This window comes from Coturnix japonica, chromosome 3, assembly GCF_054131305.1.
Source record: "Coturnix japonica strain WE chromosome 3, WE-NBRP24, whole genome shotgun sequence".
NCBI lineage: Eukaryota > Metazoa > Chordata > Aves > Galliformes > Phasianidae > Coturnix > Coturnix japonica.
This window is the reverse complement of record NC_140665.1, coordinates 100,016,789-100,030,492: the sequence shown is the minus strand read 5'-3', so window position 1 is coordinate 100,030,492 and position 13,704 is coordinate 100,016,789. Positions and strand designations below refer to the sequence as shown.

The window sequence follows — 13,704 nt, the reverse complement described above, 5'->3', positions numbered from 1 at the left end:
TGATGAACCACCTCACTGCATCTCAAAGGTAGAAGCGTACAGCAACAAAGACACGCTTGAATGGCAAACCCAAGAGTATCCTATAAATTAGTTCCCCAGAGACCTAAAGTAGGCTTACTATCCCTCTCAAAGGCATCAGCTCTGCACTGCCCCACAGTAAGGGCTCTAGGCAGAATTAAAAGGGCACTAAACCCATCTACAGGGAAAGAGAGCAGCCAGATCAGCACAAGATGAAGCAGAGGATTCAGGAGGAATGGGAAGAAGAGCATTTTCCCCTCCTAAGGGGCGGTTTCAAAGCAGCAAAGCGTTCATCTTCCACTTCTCCCAACTTAAAGCTCTATTCTGAGAGTGCCCTTGTAAGACTTGAAGTACACCTGTAAGATCTGCATCATCCAGAGCAGCAGCCACAGCTGGATGTTTGCACAGAGGGTTGAGGCACTGTGCAATGCTGCTGAACCCATTCCAGGTCAGCCACCCACATCCTGTCTCTTTTCAGAAGTGGAAACACTAACAGGCAGGGTCATAACCTGACTCTTCAGTGCCAACTATTAAAGATTCAGGTTTCCAGGTAATTTTTCCTGCAGCAATGTCTAAAACAGGTCCAGGCTGAAGCTTGCACATAGAAACAGAAATGAAACTTCAGTAAAGGGAGGCAACAAGAAAGAAGGGCACAGAGTCCTTAGCAGAGTCTGCTGTGATGGGGTGAAAGGAAATCATTTCAAAATAAAAGAGCAGAGATTTAGTTTGAATGTAAGGAGAAGTTTCTTTACAGTAAGGGTGGTGAGGCACTGGCACAGGTTGCCCAAGGAGGCTGTGGATGCCCCATCCCTGCAGGCATTCAAGGCCAGGCTGGATGTGGCTCTGGGCAGCCTGGGCTGCTGGTTGGTGACCCTGCACACAGCAGGGGGTTGGAACCAGATGGTCATTGTGGTCCTTTTTAACCCAGGCCATTCTATGATTCACAGGACAAAACCATTTCCAAAAGTGAAACATTTCATAACCTTGTCTTTTTATAAGCTAACAACATTTATTCCCACTCTTCATCCTTTGATTTACAACAGGAGGAGGAAGGAGCAAGAAGAAAGGAGAAACAAGTTTAAACAACAACAGCTGTTCCATCAACGCCGGCATAAAGGAGTCACAAGCATCCTGTTCTTGTCTGAGCTGTCGCTGTTTAAGAGCTCTGCCTTTTGAAGAGGACTTTATAACCTCAAACACACACATTCAGCTTTATTTTCTTCCTCATCAGAAGTCAATTACCCTGCTGAGTAATGACAGAACAATTCCACAAAGCAAATCCTTTTCATATTGAGGCCTTCTGTGATCAAATTGCACTGGAAACATCCTCAGTCACACAAAAGGAGGATTTCACTCGTGCTTCTCCAATCATTCCTAGGGCCTTGCTCCAAACTTCCCTGCAAACCCGCAGTGCAGCAATGGCTCCAGCTGACAACACGAGATGATGTACTTTTATCCAAACTGAAACTCCACTGCTCAGTCTTTCATCAAGTCCGAGGCTATTCATGAAGTGTTTACCTCCAGCTGTCTATAGATTTTACTCGCAGAAGCAAATTAGTACCACTGGCAAACATTATTTAACTTGTTCCCTGCCTCCCAGTTGTTCCTATAGTAATGTGAGACCCCTGGAGAGCCCCTTTAATACTTTTTTAACCACTCTGAAATAGCTTTGTTATTAAATAACCACTGGAACATTCTCCTATCACAGGCAAGTTATGGTCTGTTTTCAGGTTTTGTACTTTCTAGTCTTGTTAACAGTCTGCAACACCGCTCCAATCCCAGGTGCCAAAGTCCAGACATACCTCAATTACTTCCAATCAGTCTTGGATACATGAGTAATATTGCACTCAGGAGGCACTGAGGGAAGCCAAAGAACCATACGTCGCTGCTACGGTTCCTGTGGGGCTTTATGGAAGACAAGAGAGCAAAGCAAAGCAGCTACAAGGAGGATCACTGCTGGGTCAGCTCCTTGGCCTCCATACAGCATTCAAGATCATCTATTACCCACACATAACATCCCTCTGGCAAATCTGGAGGTAATCTGGACTGATTTACCTGGTCAGGATGAAGGCTGGAGCCAAGGTATTCTTCAGTTTGCAGGGAAAGCCTCGTGTCATCCCACATTTATCCATGCTCACATACTTCATTTCTTCTCTATGAGACCATCCCTGCACAGCTGTAGCAGAGACAGCACGGCAAATATGGCTGGAGAACCTGCTCAGACACTGCCCCAGGAGCAGCTCAGCCCAGGGAACAGCCTGAAGAAGACAACTGAGGAAGAGCTGAGCATTGTGCTTTAATGCTGGGGGAAGAAAACCTAATGCCAAGAGGATAGGAAGGATGGAGAACTGCAAATTTGTTCATAACATGATGATTTTAGCCTGACTTGAGCTCTCCCTCTCTTACCCACTGTGGGATTCAATGAGAACTGTAAGCAGAAAAGAAATAAACACACAAACAGTGATTTATTCTACCTAAGTACAAACCAATTCCTGCAGGGAAAGGGAGGAGAACAGAACTGGGACTGATATTCCAGGCTTAGCAAGCAGAAGCACTTCAGCACATACAGCTGGCTTTGTCAATGTGGCACAAAGGCTCCCTGTTACCACTCCACCATTACAGCATTGTCCCATGCAGCCTCAAGCCCAAAGTTCAGCGGCTGTATTAAACGAAAAAGAAATTGGGTGATGGTGTAAGTCAGTTTCCTCGAGCTCCCCATTCAGAGCAGGGATCCCAGCAAGCACACCAAACTGTCCTTCGCTCCAAGCAGAATGAGGACTAAAACTATATGGAGTGGCTCCATCGTGAGCTTTTTTCCTGTGCAAACTCAGCATGTTACAAGCCCTTGCCATGCTGGCCATGTTATTCAGCCACTGTACTATACCAGGACAAATAGAGTGTTCCAGTGCTGTCCAGGAAGAGCTGATCTGTTGTAGAGATGGATGTCTGGCACACTTGCACCCTGTAAGGACTTCCTAGCCAAAAATAACATTGAACCCTACAAGAGAAACAGTTATTTGGCTGTTTGGATCCTAACCACATTAAATATTACTCTCCATTTACTATCTTACTAAACTATACCTGAAATTGTCACTGTAGGCTGCCTGAAGGTTAGTGAGCCAGCTGCATGTAACTTCACATATGTATAAAGAACAATGAGAAAGAACTGGTATATACAAGAAGAGGGAGAGGAAAGAATGTAAAATCTCAGGCTGAGGGTCCATCACTGGAACACTTTGAGTAGTGACAGAGTCCTGATCATCCCACGGCTTCTATACGCATCTCTCCTGCTCCTCGTGCCATGTACATCCCCTGTCCAAGGGATGTACAAGGTGCCCAAGGCCGTGGAGATTCACACTGAACACAGGGAAACACTTCACTAGATCAGTCACAGAGCTGTGACTCAGTGCTGAGGAAGAAAACTGTGACTTGAGAACCTGGCTTCTCAGCCTGACCACAGGGCAGGACCTTAACCACACTCGAGGGAGCTGTGATTCACCGTAGAGTAGCACAAAAGCCATACATGTGAGTCAGGGCTGAAATACAAAACCACAGAGCTGGCTCAGCCCCAGGCACGTCAGTTTGCAGACCATCATCGCAGACGTGGGACTACAACGCTAAGAGTTTAATCGTGTTGTATTTCAGTTTTACTTTGGGGAAGTCACAGCGCTAATAAAATAAACAGCGCTTATGCAAAGCACAGGGGATGGAGGAGCGTGTCTCTCCCTGGCAGGATTAATACCTGTTAGATGACACAGTTCTGTGTTTTGCCAGATAAGAACTACTCTCCTTTTTTTGATCCAACTTCCCCTCTTAACCAATGGAGGGTGGGAGAAGCTTTAACATCCGAAGCACTTTGTGTCCCCATTTAGAAGAGGTGGTGCATGCAAACAGCCATTTAGTTTCCTGAAATTGCTGCAGGATACAAAGATACGTCACATATCCCGGCTGACAGCATCGGCACAAAGGCACACAATATCTGCCAGGGCTCTTTGTTAAATACCATATTGTCCTAGTGACTCAGTGCACTGGAATGCATCAGGTTTATTCATAGCTTTTCTGATACAGACTTTACATTAGGCACAAATTTCTGCCTTTTAGAAAAAAAAAAAACAACCACATATCTATGGCTTATTATTATGTGGAGCACACAACATTCCTGGCCTCTTTTCCAGGGTTATAAACACAGCACTGAAACTAAAGGCCCGAGTCCCAAACCAAATGGCTCTTTCAGGCTTCTAACAAGTAGGATTTCAAGAACATTCAAGAGAGGAAAACCTAGATATGCACCACGACCAGATTTCTTGTCAGAAGGAGAAGGCAGAAGAGCAGCCAAGAGGTCAAAGTCACTGAACATCACCCGTAATGAGGACAGCTGAATCAGCTTTGGATCTGTCAGTCTGGAATACTGGAAGCATCAACCACATCCATTTAAAGCATGAGCCCTGCAATACAGCCTCCCCCAGCATGTAGCTTTCCTGCCAAGTCACGAAGCCTCATGCGATGCTTGAAGAGAAGCTTCCTAATACTACAACCCCAGCCCAGATATTTAGACATTTAGGGTACAGTCTTAAGAAACGATGACTTGTTAAGGACTTCTATGAAACAGTTTCTTTTCCCATTCCGATCTATGGCAATCAAAGACAGAACTTGCTTCCAACATCTCCTCTGTTCCACCCCTCTGCCACCTCCTGCTGATCTGAATTCACATATGCAGACTTCTTGCTTTAATCACAATCTTCTGCCCTACAAAGGGACTTTAGGCCTCAAACCTTTGTCCCCTACTTCTGTTCTTCATCAGGCCCACAATAGCATACCTGGTTCTGAAGGTCAGTGCTGAGCCTGCCACACACAGCACTGTCTAAGTGTTCTGCAGCCAAATCATGCCCTGGGGAAGCCTTGTGGCCTTGTGCAAATTGCACAGCTGTCAGGCTACAACTTACAGTGCTCTCTTTACGATACGCAAGGAGAAAGAGAATTCAATGATATTGACTCATTTTAGCTACTGAAGTCAGCAGATTTGACTCTAAACACGCTCAGGATTAGACCTGTCCATCCAGTTTCCCCTTGTCTTTGGTTCATGAACACCTTCAGTTCTGAAATTCCTCATGTTATCCTGAGGTGAGAGGCCTGCCAGGGTCATTAGAATGCAATTAACTGCGCAGCCGTCTCAGCCATCGCAGCTCCCACGCTCACCTGCTGTGTCTGTGCCTGCATTTTACATCCCAAAGCTGAGGTCAGCCTGCAGATGCCTACAGGAGGCAGTTAACTCCTTCAGCCTGGCTATGCACCAGATGGGCCAAGACGTTCCACTTAACCAGTATGTATTAACTGAAGTCCCTCACAGTGACAAGTTTAACACTATTTGTAGACACCTCATAAAGCACAGGCTTGTTACTCCAGCCCATTAGCGCGTGTGCAAGATATTTTAATGTGTAAAAAGTCCCCATGAAATATGAATTTTCTCCTTTACTTCCAGAGAGAAAAAAACAAACAAACAAAAAACATCCTCACCCCATTCTAGGCAACACTCTCCAGTGCTTTCTTCATACTCTTTCCATCCCATAAGTCAAGCCAAGCCTCATTTAACTGATTTCACAGCATGCCTCTAAGAGTAACCCCTGCATCTGAGCAGGTTCCTCATCCTCCCTCCTCATTGAGTTCAGCAAGGCTGGAACAGAGCAGGTGAACTGTTGCTCTCCTGACCCCAGGGCCTCTTCTGCTCTGCAGCACAGGAAACCACACATGACACATGATTAAATTATGTGGCAACGCCTTCAGCATAGATTTCCCACAGCCTCCAACAGGTACAAGGCACAACCGTATTGGCTCTTTGTTCTGCTGGAAGAGGGGCACGGGCAGAATGTAGCACTTGGGATAAAAGGAGCTAGACCCATTAATTACCGCTTCTCCCAAAGCAAAACAAGAGTTAAGCCAAAGGAGTTGGTATTTCTATGGCAGTGTTGTCCAAATAAGCAGAGTTAATGCTCCTCTCCAGTGAAGTCATCCTGAAGACATCACACAGCGTCACAGCAGTAGGCAATATAAGTCCCATCCTAGAAACATAAGGGTACTTACTGGAGAAGGTGATCAAACAGAATCTGTCTCTCCTCTGCAGCCAGCTGTCCACTCATTCACCTGGATCCTATCACAGAGGAAAAAAAGCTCTAAGTACAAACAAAGTGACAGATCCAAGAAGTAGATTAGCTGAGGAAAGCCATGCAGACCCTCTGTAACATTACAGATGCTGGCACAGCCCAGGGCACTGCTGCAATGCCTGAAATCAGCTGTGGCACTGCTTGCCTCCAGAGGCTCTCAACAAGGCCCAGCCTCATCCTAGCGTAAAGCAAGGTATTTATTTAATAGAGCAGCACCAAAGGTACAAAGTTTGGTTGCTACAGAGAACCACATCTGTTTGTGACACACATTGACCACCAAAAGCACCATCACACGTGTGCTCTGCCTATTACATGGGGAAATAAGAATTCCCTTTGCAAGATGCAACCCAGAAGGATCAGAAGGGCTGTGATCCAGCACACACAGACACGGTGGTTCAACAAACTTTACCCCTGTAATAAGGAGCTGCTCAACTGCTGCTTAACCCCACTGTGATTAAGCAGATTACCCATGGTGTGGTGTTCTGATACAAAGAAAAGCAAAACGCATCACTAGCCATATGCGTTAATATACATCACTCACACACCAAGTGTGCTTCAGAGAGACATTAAATCCACATTCAATTAATCGACCCCTCTTAAGATGGGCATTCAATAATTCCCTACCATGCACAGAGATGACTTCACAGGAATGGAATAGGAAAATAGGAACCTCCTCATCTCCCTGCCAATAAAATCTCAATCCAAACTTAAAACAACAAGGGGTCAGTGAGGAGGGATGAGGGGCAGGAGAGGGACTAATGTTGCACTATTGTGTGCTTATATTAAAAACTCCTCATCAGAAAATTACTCCAAATGGGTGTTTTTCATGTTTCTCAATAACAGAGCTAATGGTTTTTATGTAAATGCCATTACTCTCAGTCAGACCTGCACAGGACTCAGCCCCATCTCCCCTTCAGGCAGCCAATCTAAATGCAAATTATAATCAAATGGCAAAACCACGAGTTTACTGGATGAGACCAAACGTTTTACATTAAGGACAAAGCATGTACTTGGAGAACAGCCCTCCTTATCGTACATACACAACACCTGCTTCTTCAACCCAAACAGACATGAAAACTCAAGCCTAAGTCGATTCTCCTTTGCAGCCCTGCTGTTACCTACAGAGCACAGAGCACTGTTTGCAGGGGAAGTGACTCTCCTTGGCACAGAGCTGGAAGGAGGAGGTGGTGCTGTGGGATGGGGATTGGGAGGCAGAGATTTAGAGCCTCTCTCATGGCATAAAAGCTTTTCAGAAGAGCACTTAAATCACAACCCCCCACCTGGAGGATAGATCAAACACGGCGCTTCGTCTGCGCTGATTACAATAACGCACTAATGACAAATGCGGTAATAAATAACATTAAGAACGGAGCTGGTTATTAAGCAGAACGCACAGAAGAGAAACTAATGATTAAAGCGAAGGCCAGAAATCTAACAACACAACTACTGCAAAGGTCTGTGAGAGGGCCCAGAGGGGAGCAGCTCCCAGCAGCACAACAGCAAAGCTCCCATTCCCAAGAGGTGGATGTGTCCTCAGAGGGATGCAGCCAATTAGCGATGGCTCCAGACGTGCTCGTTACACGGGCTTAGTGCTTTGTATGTTTTGGAAGAGCGTATCGCAGGGATATTCGTAGAGCAGAACTTGGCTAATTAACGTTAATAACTGAGAGGCCGCTTCTGCAAACAGCTGGATTTTGTGGATTAGGCAGCCAGAGGAAACACAGCGCTGGGGAGCGGAGAGAGAAAGCGGCTCAGCGGGCACCTGGCTTCTGCTCTACTATTGCAGTTAATGATTTATCCACGGGCCTCAATGAGCACGAACAAATGAACGCACAGTCTGTAAATGCGCGGCCCAGCTCTATCTGACTGCTGGGGTTTGACTGCCCATCAAAAGAGGTATTACATTCCAAACCCCAGCACTGCCTGCCGGCCCCCAGAAGCTTCTCATGAAGATTGGCATCTCTGAAAGCTCAGTCAGCTCCTCTTCTTCCACAGCTGCTTTGACACAGCTCGTGGTGAAACAATTACTCACAGACCCATTGTATTCTGCACTAAAACACGACACAGACTTTCAGTCCTCCATCACAGCACAGAGCTGCAAAGGCTCCCTCCTCCTCTTGCTCCAAAGCCATGGAGAAGGAGCAGAGCTTCCCAATCCAGCTTTGGAAAAAGGAGCCCCAGCTTATGGCTTGTCACCCCATTGAGGGCAACTCAGACTCATCTCAGAATTGTCTGGGTTAAAAAGAACACCTAAAAACCATCTTGTGCCACTGCCAGCGATGAGCAGGGTCAGCTCACAGCCCCGTCCAGCCTGACCTTGGCTGTCTGCAGGGGACCAGGCACCCACCCCCTCTATGGGCAACATGGGCCGGTGCCTCACCACCCCTATTGTAAAAATCTTCGTCCTTAAATCCAACCTAAATCTCCTCTCTTTCAGCTTGAAACTATTTCCCCTTGTCCTATCACAACAGACCCTGATAGAGCCTGTCCCTTCCTTTCCTACAACCCCCTCTCAGGTACCAAAAAGCTGCTCTCAGGTCACCTCACAGCCTTCTCTTCTCCAGGCTGCAAACTATAAAAGGCATCCCATTCCACGGATCATTTTTGTGGCCCATCCTCTGGATACACTCCAACAGCTCCGTGTCTCTCCTGTACTCAGGACTCCACATCTGGATGCAGCAATCCAGGTCAGGCCTCGCTAGAACTGTACAGAATGGCAGGATCACCCCATTGCCCTGCTGGCCACGCTTCTTTAGATGCAGCCCAGGATACTGCAGGCATTGTGGGCAGCCAGGGCACAGTGCTGGCTCATAAGCCAGCTGCCATCCATCATTACCCCCAGGTCCTTTCCAACAAGGCTGCTCTCTATCCTTACACCCCCAGCTCGTATTGATAGCAGGGGCTGCTGTGACTTCATACGCAGACTCTGCACTTGGCTTTGTTGAACCCCAGGAGGTTGCCACGTGCCAACTGCGAGCTGGGGGGGAATAGGAAAAATAGGAAAAAATAAATAAAAAGGGAAAGAGCCCTTCCGAAATAAACGCATCTCTTCTTCCCCCATTCACACACCTTAGTGCTGCAGACCACAGCCCACCCCTGCAACAGATGTCCTGGTGAAAGCAGCAGCACTGTGCAGCCAGCAGGCACAGCCACTGAGGGAATGCAGCTCCAGGAGCACGGTGCATCGAGGACAGCGCTGCTCAGCCACCCGAGATTTCACGCACAGCCACCACCATCATCTGATTTCACAGGCAGCTCCTGACTTCAGCTGTCAAACCAAACCACAACCGCGGCCCATTTGCTACAGCAGCGCGCTTGAAAAGCAGAGCTGTTCCTGGAGCCATTTCCTCCCAGAAATTAAAGGTTCAAAACTCAGAGACGCTCACCCCGACCCATGGACTCGCCGCTTCCCTTTGCAAGAGTTCAGCTTTGCAGCAGAGTCTTTTCTTGCTGCCTTTTGTGCGAGGCTTCACGCTACGATGAATGGGTGGAAATGCAAAGCAGGAGTTCACACAAAGAGAAACCAGTGTGTGAGGTGGTTTCTTCTGCAAAAGAGAAGGAGCAGCAATGACTTATTGCCTCATTAAAGAGCCCCAGGCTGCGTTTTTATTGGATGTATTTAGACGCCAGTGGTAAAAAGAAAAAAAAACAAGAGTTAAATAAAAAAAAGAGAAGGGGGGGCACTTATATTCTGGGCCTGGATACGTTCTTCCTCCTCTTCAAAACCAGAGCGTAAGAAACAAGCAATGTAACTATTCCCACACAATGGGTGCCCTAAGTGCTGCACATCCTTTGGTGCCCACGTGGCACAGGATTTTGCCTCTTGGGGCAGCCTCAAAGCCAAAGGCACCAGTTGCAGCTGTCCCATCACCTGCAGACACCCAGCCACCAGCAGGAGGCTTCCACTGCTGTCACCTGTCCCAGCATCAGGGCTCCCCAGCAAATCCTCCAATGCTGCTGCAAACCAACCCCAGGCAGGACAGAAGCAAGGTCTCACCACATTTCATCCAGGGAATGAAGCACAACTCGGACACGGTCACTCTCTGCTGACTGGTAGAAGCACCTCAAGGAAGGCTTTATTTCCTCCGAATGCTCCCAATTGTGGCTCACACCGAGTTATTTTTGAAAGCAGAGAAGCAGATTTCTGAGCCTCTGAATGAGCAAATGCAAAGCTTTTATTAAGCAATAATAGCTCAGACAATGGTCACCATTTCCCAAGGGTCTGAACACCGCAGCTGACAATAAGCCTGATTCCTGTAACAAAACCCCCCTTGCAGGCTCACAGGGTTTGCTTTGTACGGTCTCAGCTCAAATCAGAGAGTTAAAACATTTGCAGCGTGATTTCCTCCAGTAACATCTGAGCAGAGATACAAAAATCACTGGGAAAAGCCCTTCATGGCGTCCCCTTCCTCCTGTGATAGTACAAGTCCATTTCTAAGCAATCCAAAGACACCTCCCCATCCAGCTGGATCATTCCTAGCTGGGCAAACCAGTCCATCTTTCCAGGATCAGGAGACTGGGGGAAAAACCCTTGAACTTCCTCACAGCAATCTATCATTGTACCATGATCCTCCTTGAAATGGGAAGATACAGCCCCACCTGCCACCATCCAGCACAGCTGGATCCAGCCATCACATCACCTCTTTGTTATTTCCAAAGGGGGGAAGCTGCAGCTCAGAACAGCTCACACAGCCTCTCCAGCTTCCCATCCCGGCCTTGTGCACGTCACTTCTCATTCAGTGCGATGTGGTTGGCCATGAACAATTACTGCTGCATGTGAACGAGCTGATCTGGCTCTCTATAGCTGGCAAAAGAAGCAGGCACTTCTAGGGCACATAAAACTTGATTGGTTCAAGATGTCTACTTAGGACAAGATGAATTGTCCTGCACAAACGGCTGCTTTTCTCCATTGACTATAAAGCAGAGCTCAGGGAAAGAAAAGAAACAGCTTAGCTACAGACAGCTACATCTGTACAAAAGACCTAAATGCCTCCCATTCAAATGCCCTCCTCATCTTAAACAGTAAAGAAACTAATACCCTAAGTTCATTAGCTCTTCAAACCAGGCTCAGCCTGCAAGAGCCTTCCTACTCCATCATCGTTTCTCTCCCTCCCTGCACTTGTCCCAGCAAAAGCGTGGCTTACCTACACAGCACACCACGGTTATATTTAAGCTTTGCTGCCAATAGTTTCAATGCAATCATTTACCGATCCAGCTGACCATACAGCCAGCATAGAGATGAAGTGCTTGTTTTGTGTTTCTTCCCAAGGACTCTTCACCCAGAGAAATCCCTCAAGTTGGCCTGAAACACTGCTGAAAAATTATCCATCATCTGCTGGTCTGTAAATGGCCATTCACATTACAGATGCAACGAGGGCTCTGTCCAGAAGAGTGCACAGAAATGCAGGCTGTGTTCAGAAAAGGGAAGTACTCAAATTAAGGATGCCAAACACACCCAGATACTGCCATTCAGAGACTGCACATAAGCACTTTTTGTACGGCAACATCTGTAAATCAAAGCACATTATTTCCCACCCTCGTAATGAAGAGATTTGCTGGATTATCTAGAGATCTGTCTGACGGTGGCAAAGCTGCTGAACCTCGTGCAGCTGCCTGAAATGGGCACTCAGGCAGAGAGCTCACTTGTGATGCTGAGCAGTGCTCGCCTCCAATGAGCAAAACTCGGGGTGCAGTGAGGAGAGTGGCCACAGGTGACAAATGTGTGTGCCAGCAGCCAGTGCCTGGCAGATGAATGAGTCCCCATCGACCACAGTGAGGATCACAGGCAGACAGGCAGCAAGCACTTCATCACATGCCATGAGAAGCCAGGAAGACTTGAATACTGCTAGCACAGACAGCGAGGCTTGAAATGCAACATTAATAATAAACAGCTTCATTTAATCCATATTCACAACACCTATCTCCAAAACACTCTTCAGCCATTTAAGTGCTGCTTCAAGTCATAGAATCACAGAACCACAGAATGGCCTGGGTTGAAAAGGACCACAATGACCATCTGGTTCCAACCCCCTGCTGTGTGCAGGGTCACCAACCAGCAGCCCAGGCTGCCCAGAGCCACATCCAGCCTGGCCTTGAATGCCTGCAGGGATGGGGCATCCACAGCCTCCTTGGGCAACCTGTTCCAGCGCGTCACCACTCTCTGGGTGAAGAACTTCCTAATATCTAACTTAAATCTCCCCTACATCTAACCTAAACTTCCCCTAAGCCATGGCATTATCACTGGACTTGAGGATCCTCATGGATGCCTTCCAACTTCAGATATTCTGTGTTCCATTATGAGAAAGAACTGAGAAGCAGCTGGCTGAGTAACACTAGCCAGACATCAGGACTGTGTACAACTGGGCCAGTGAAGTGCGCTGTGCCATATAGGGCCCCTTCAGCAAGGCTTGAAAAGGCTTGAAAAGCCACGCACCTTTGAAAGCATTGGGAAGGTTCCTGGCAGTCCTGCAGCCATTTGCCAACTGATGCTTCATCTTCAGGCTTCAGCTTCAGGCAGGCAGATCCCAGCCCGCCTCATGGCTGACAAGTATCTTCTCTGCACTGGCCTATGGAGGATCCAAGCCCGTATCTCAAAGAGCATGTGCCAAGGACAGCTTGTTTTAGAATGAAAGGCCACTGTCCATAGAGCTGTTCCAGAACCTGGGGAACGCCCATGGGCAGGAGAGGCCTTGGAGCCCTTCTGGATCTTCTTATCTTCCACAAAATAAATGAAACCAGCGGATACCTGCACTGCGTCTGCTGACATACACAGAAATCCCAACCAGTCTCTTGTTTTTTCAATCTCATTTTCAGCAGATTAAGAAAGATTATCCCAGGGGTATGGCGACCAACCAGAGTGCAGGAGATCATTTCAAGACATCTGTAATAGCACACAATTAACAGCCTCTCCTCTATTTTGTCTCATGGCCTCATTCATTAGGAAGATAGGTTTTTTAATCACCCTCACACAACACCTTTACTAGCAACCTCTCTACTTCCATTACTGACGCTGGAGGCCTCAGGCTCCTCTTTCCACCCCTTGAAATAGATTCAAGGCAACATCTTCATTTCCACTCCTGCTCATCCGCATTGAAGCTGCCTATACGCACATGCAAAACAAGCACAAATTACACCATTAACTTCAGCTTAGTCAGCTCACACCACAGACTAAGTCAATATTTGACAGATATTTAGCAAGGACTAGAATTTATTTCAAATCAGCGCATCGTGCCCACAAGAGCGGATTTAGCAGAGGATGAGAGACAACAGGACACGCTGCTTGGGATCTGGAGGACAAAAACTCACCGCTTTGTAAGCACAGAATTCTTTTAGCTGGATTCCTCATGTTGGCCCAAATAGAAGATGAGGGAAAAGCAGGACCTGAGCTCAGCCTTCCAAACCTCATGAGGAACAACCAGCTTTCCTGGGGGCAATGCTCTGCGTGAGTAAAGACATCCCATCTTTTTTCCCAGTTTCTGTTGAAAACCAAGACTGTCTATGGTCCAGAGGAGGGCCACGAAGATGATCA

At 47.3% G+C, this 13,704-nt stretch overlaps 1 protein-coding gene across 16 annotated transcripts in view; it reads right to left on the bottom strand.

Annotated features, from left to right (window-relative positions):
- Positions 1-13,704, bottom strand: part of EXTL3 (exostosin like glycosyltransferase 3) — a 103,877-nt gene that overhangs the window by 67,336 nt on the left and 22,837 nt on the right. For 12 of the 16 annotated variants that reach the window (XM_085542283.1, XM_085542288.1, XM_015859679.3 and 9 more), the window contains one exon: positions 6,097-6,163. The exons of 2 other annotated variants lie outside the window; for them this stretch is intronic. The gene's annotated coding sequence lies outside the window, so the exon portion shown is untranslated. Of the gene's footprint in view, positions 1-6,096; positions 6,164-9,562; positions 9,722-13,704 lie in introns of those variants that run through there. 2 more of the 16 variants (XM_015859680.3, XM_085542285.1) reach the window with 1 other exon arrangement.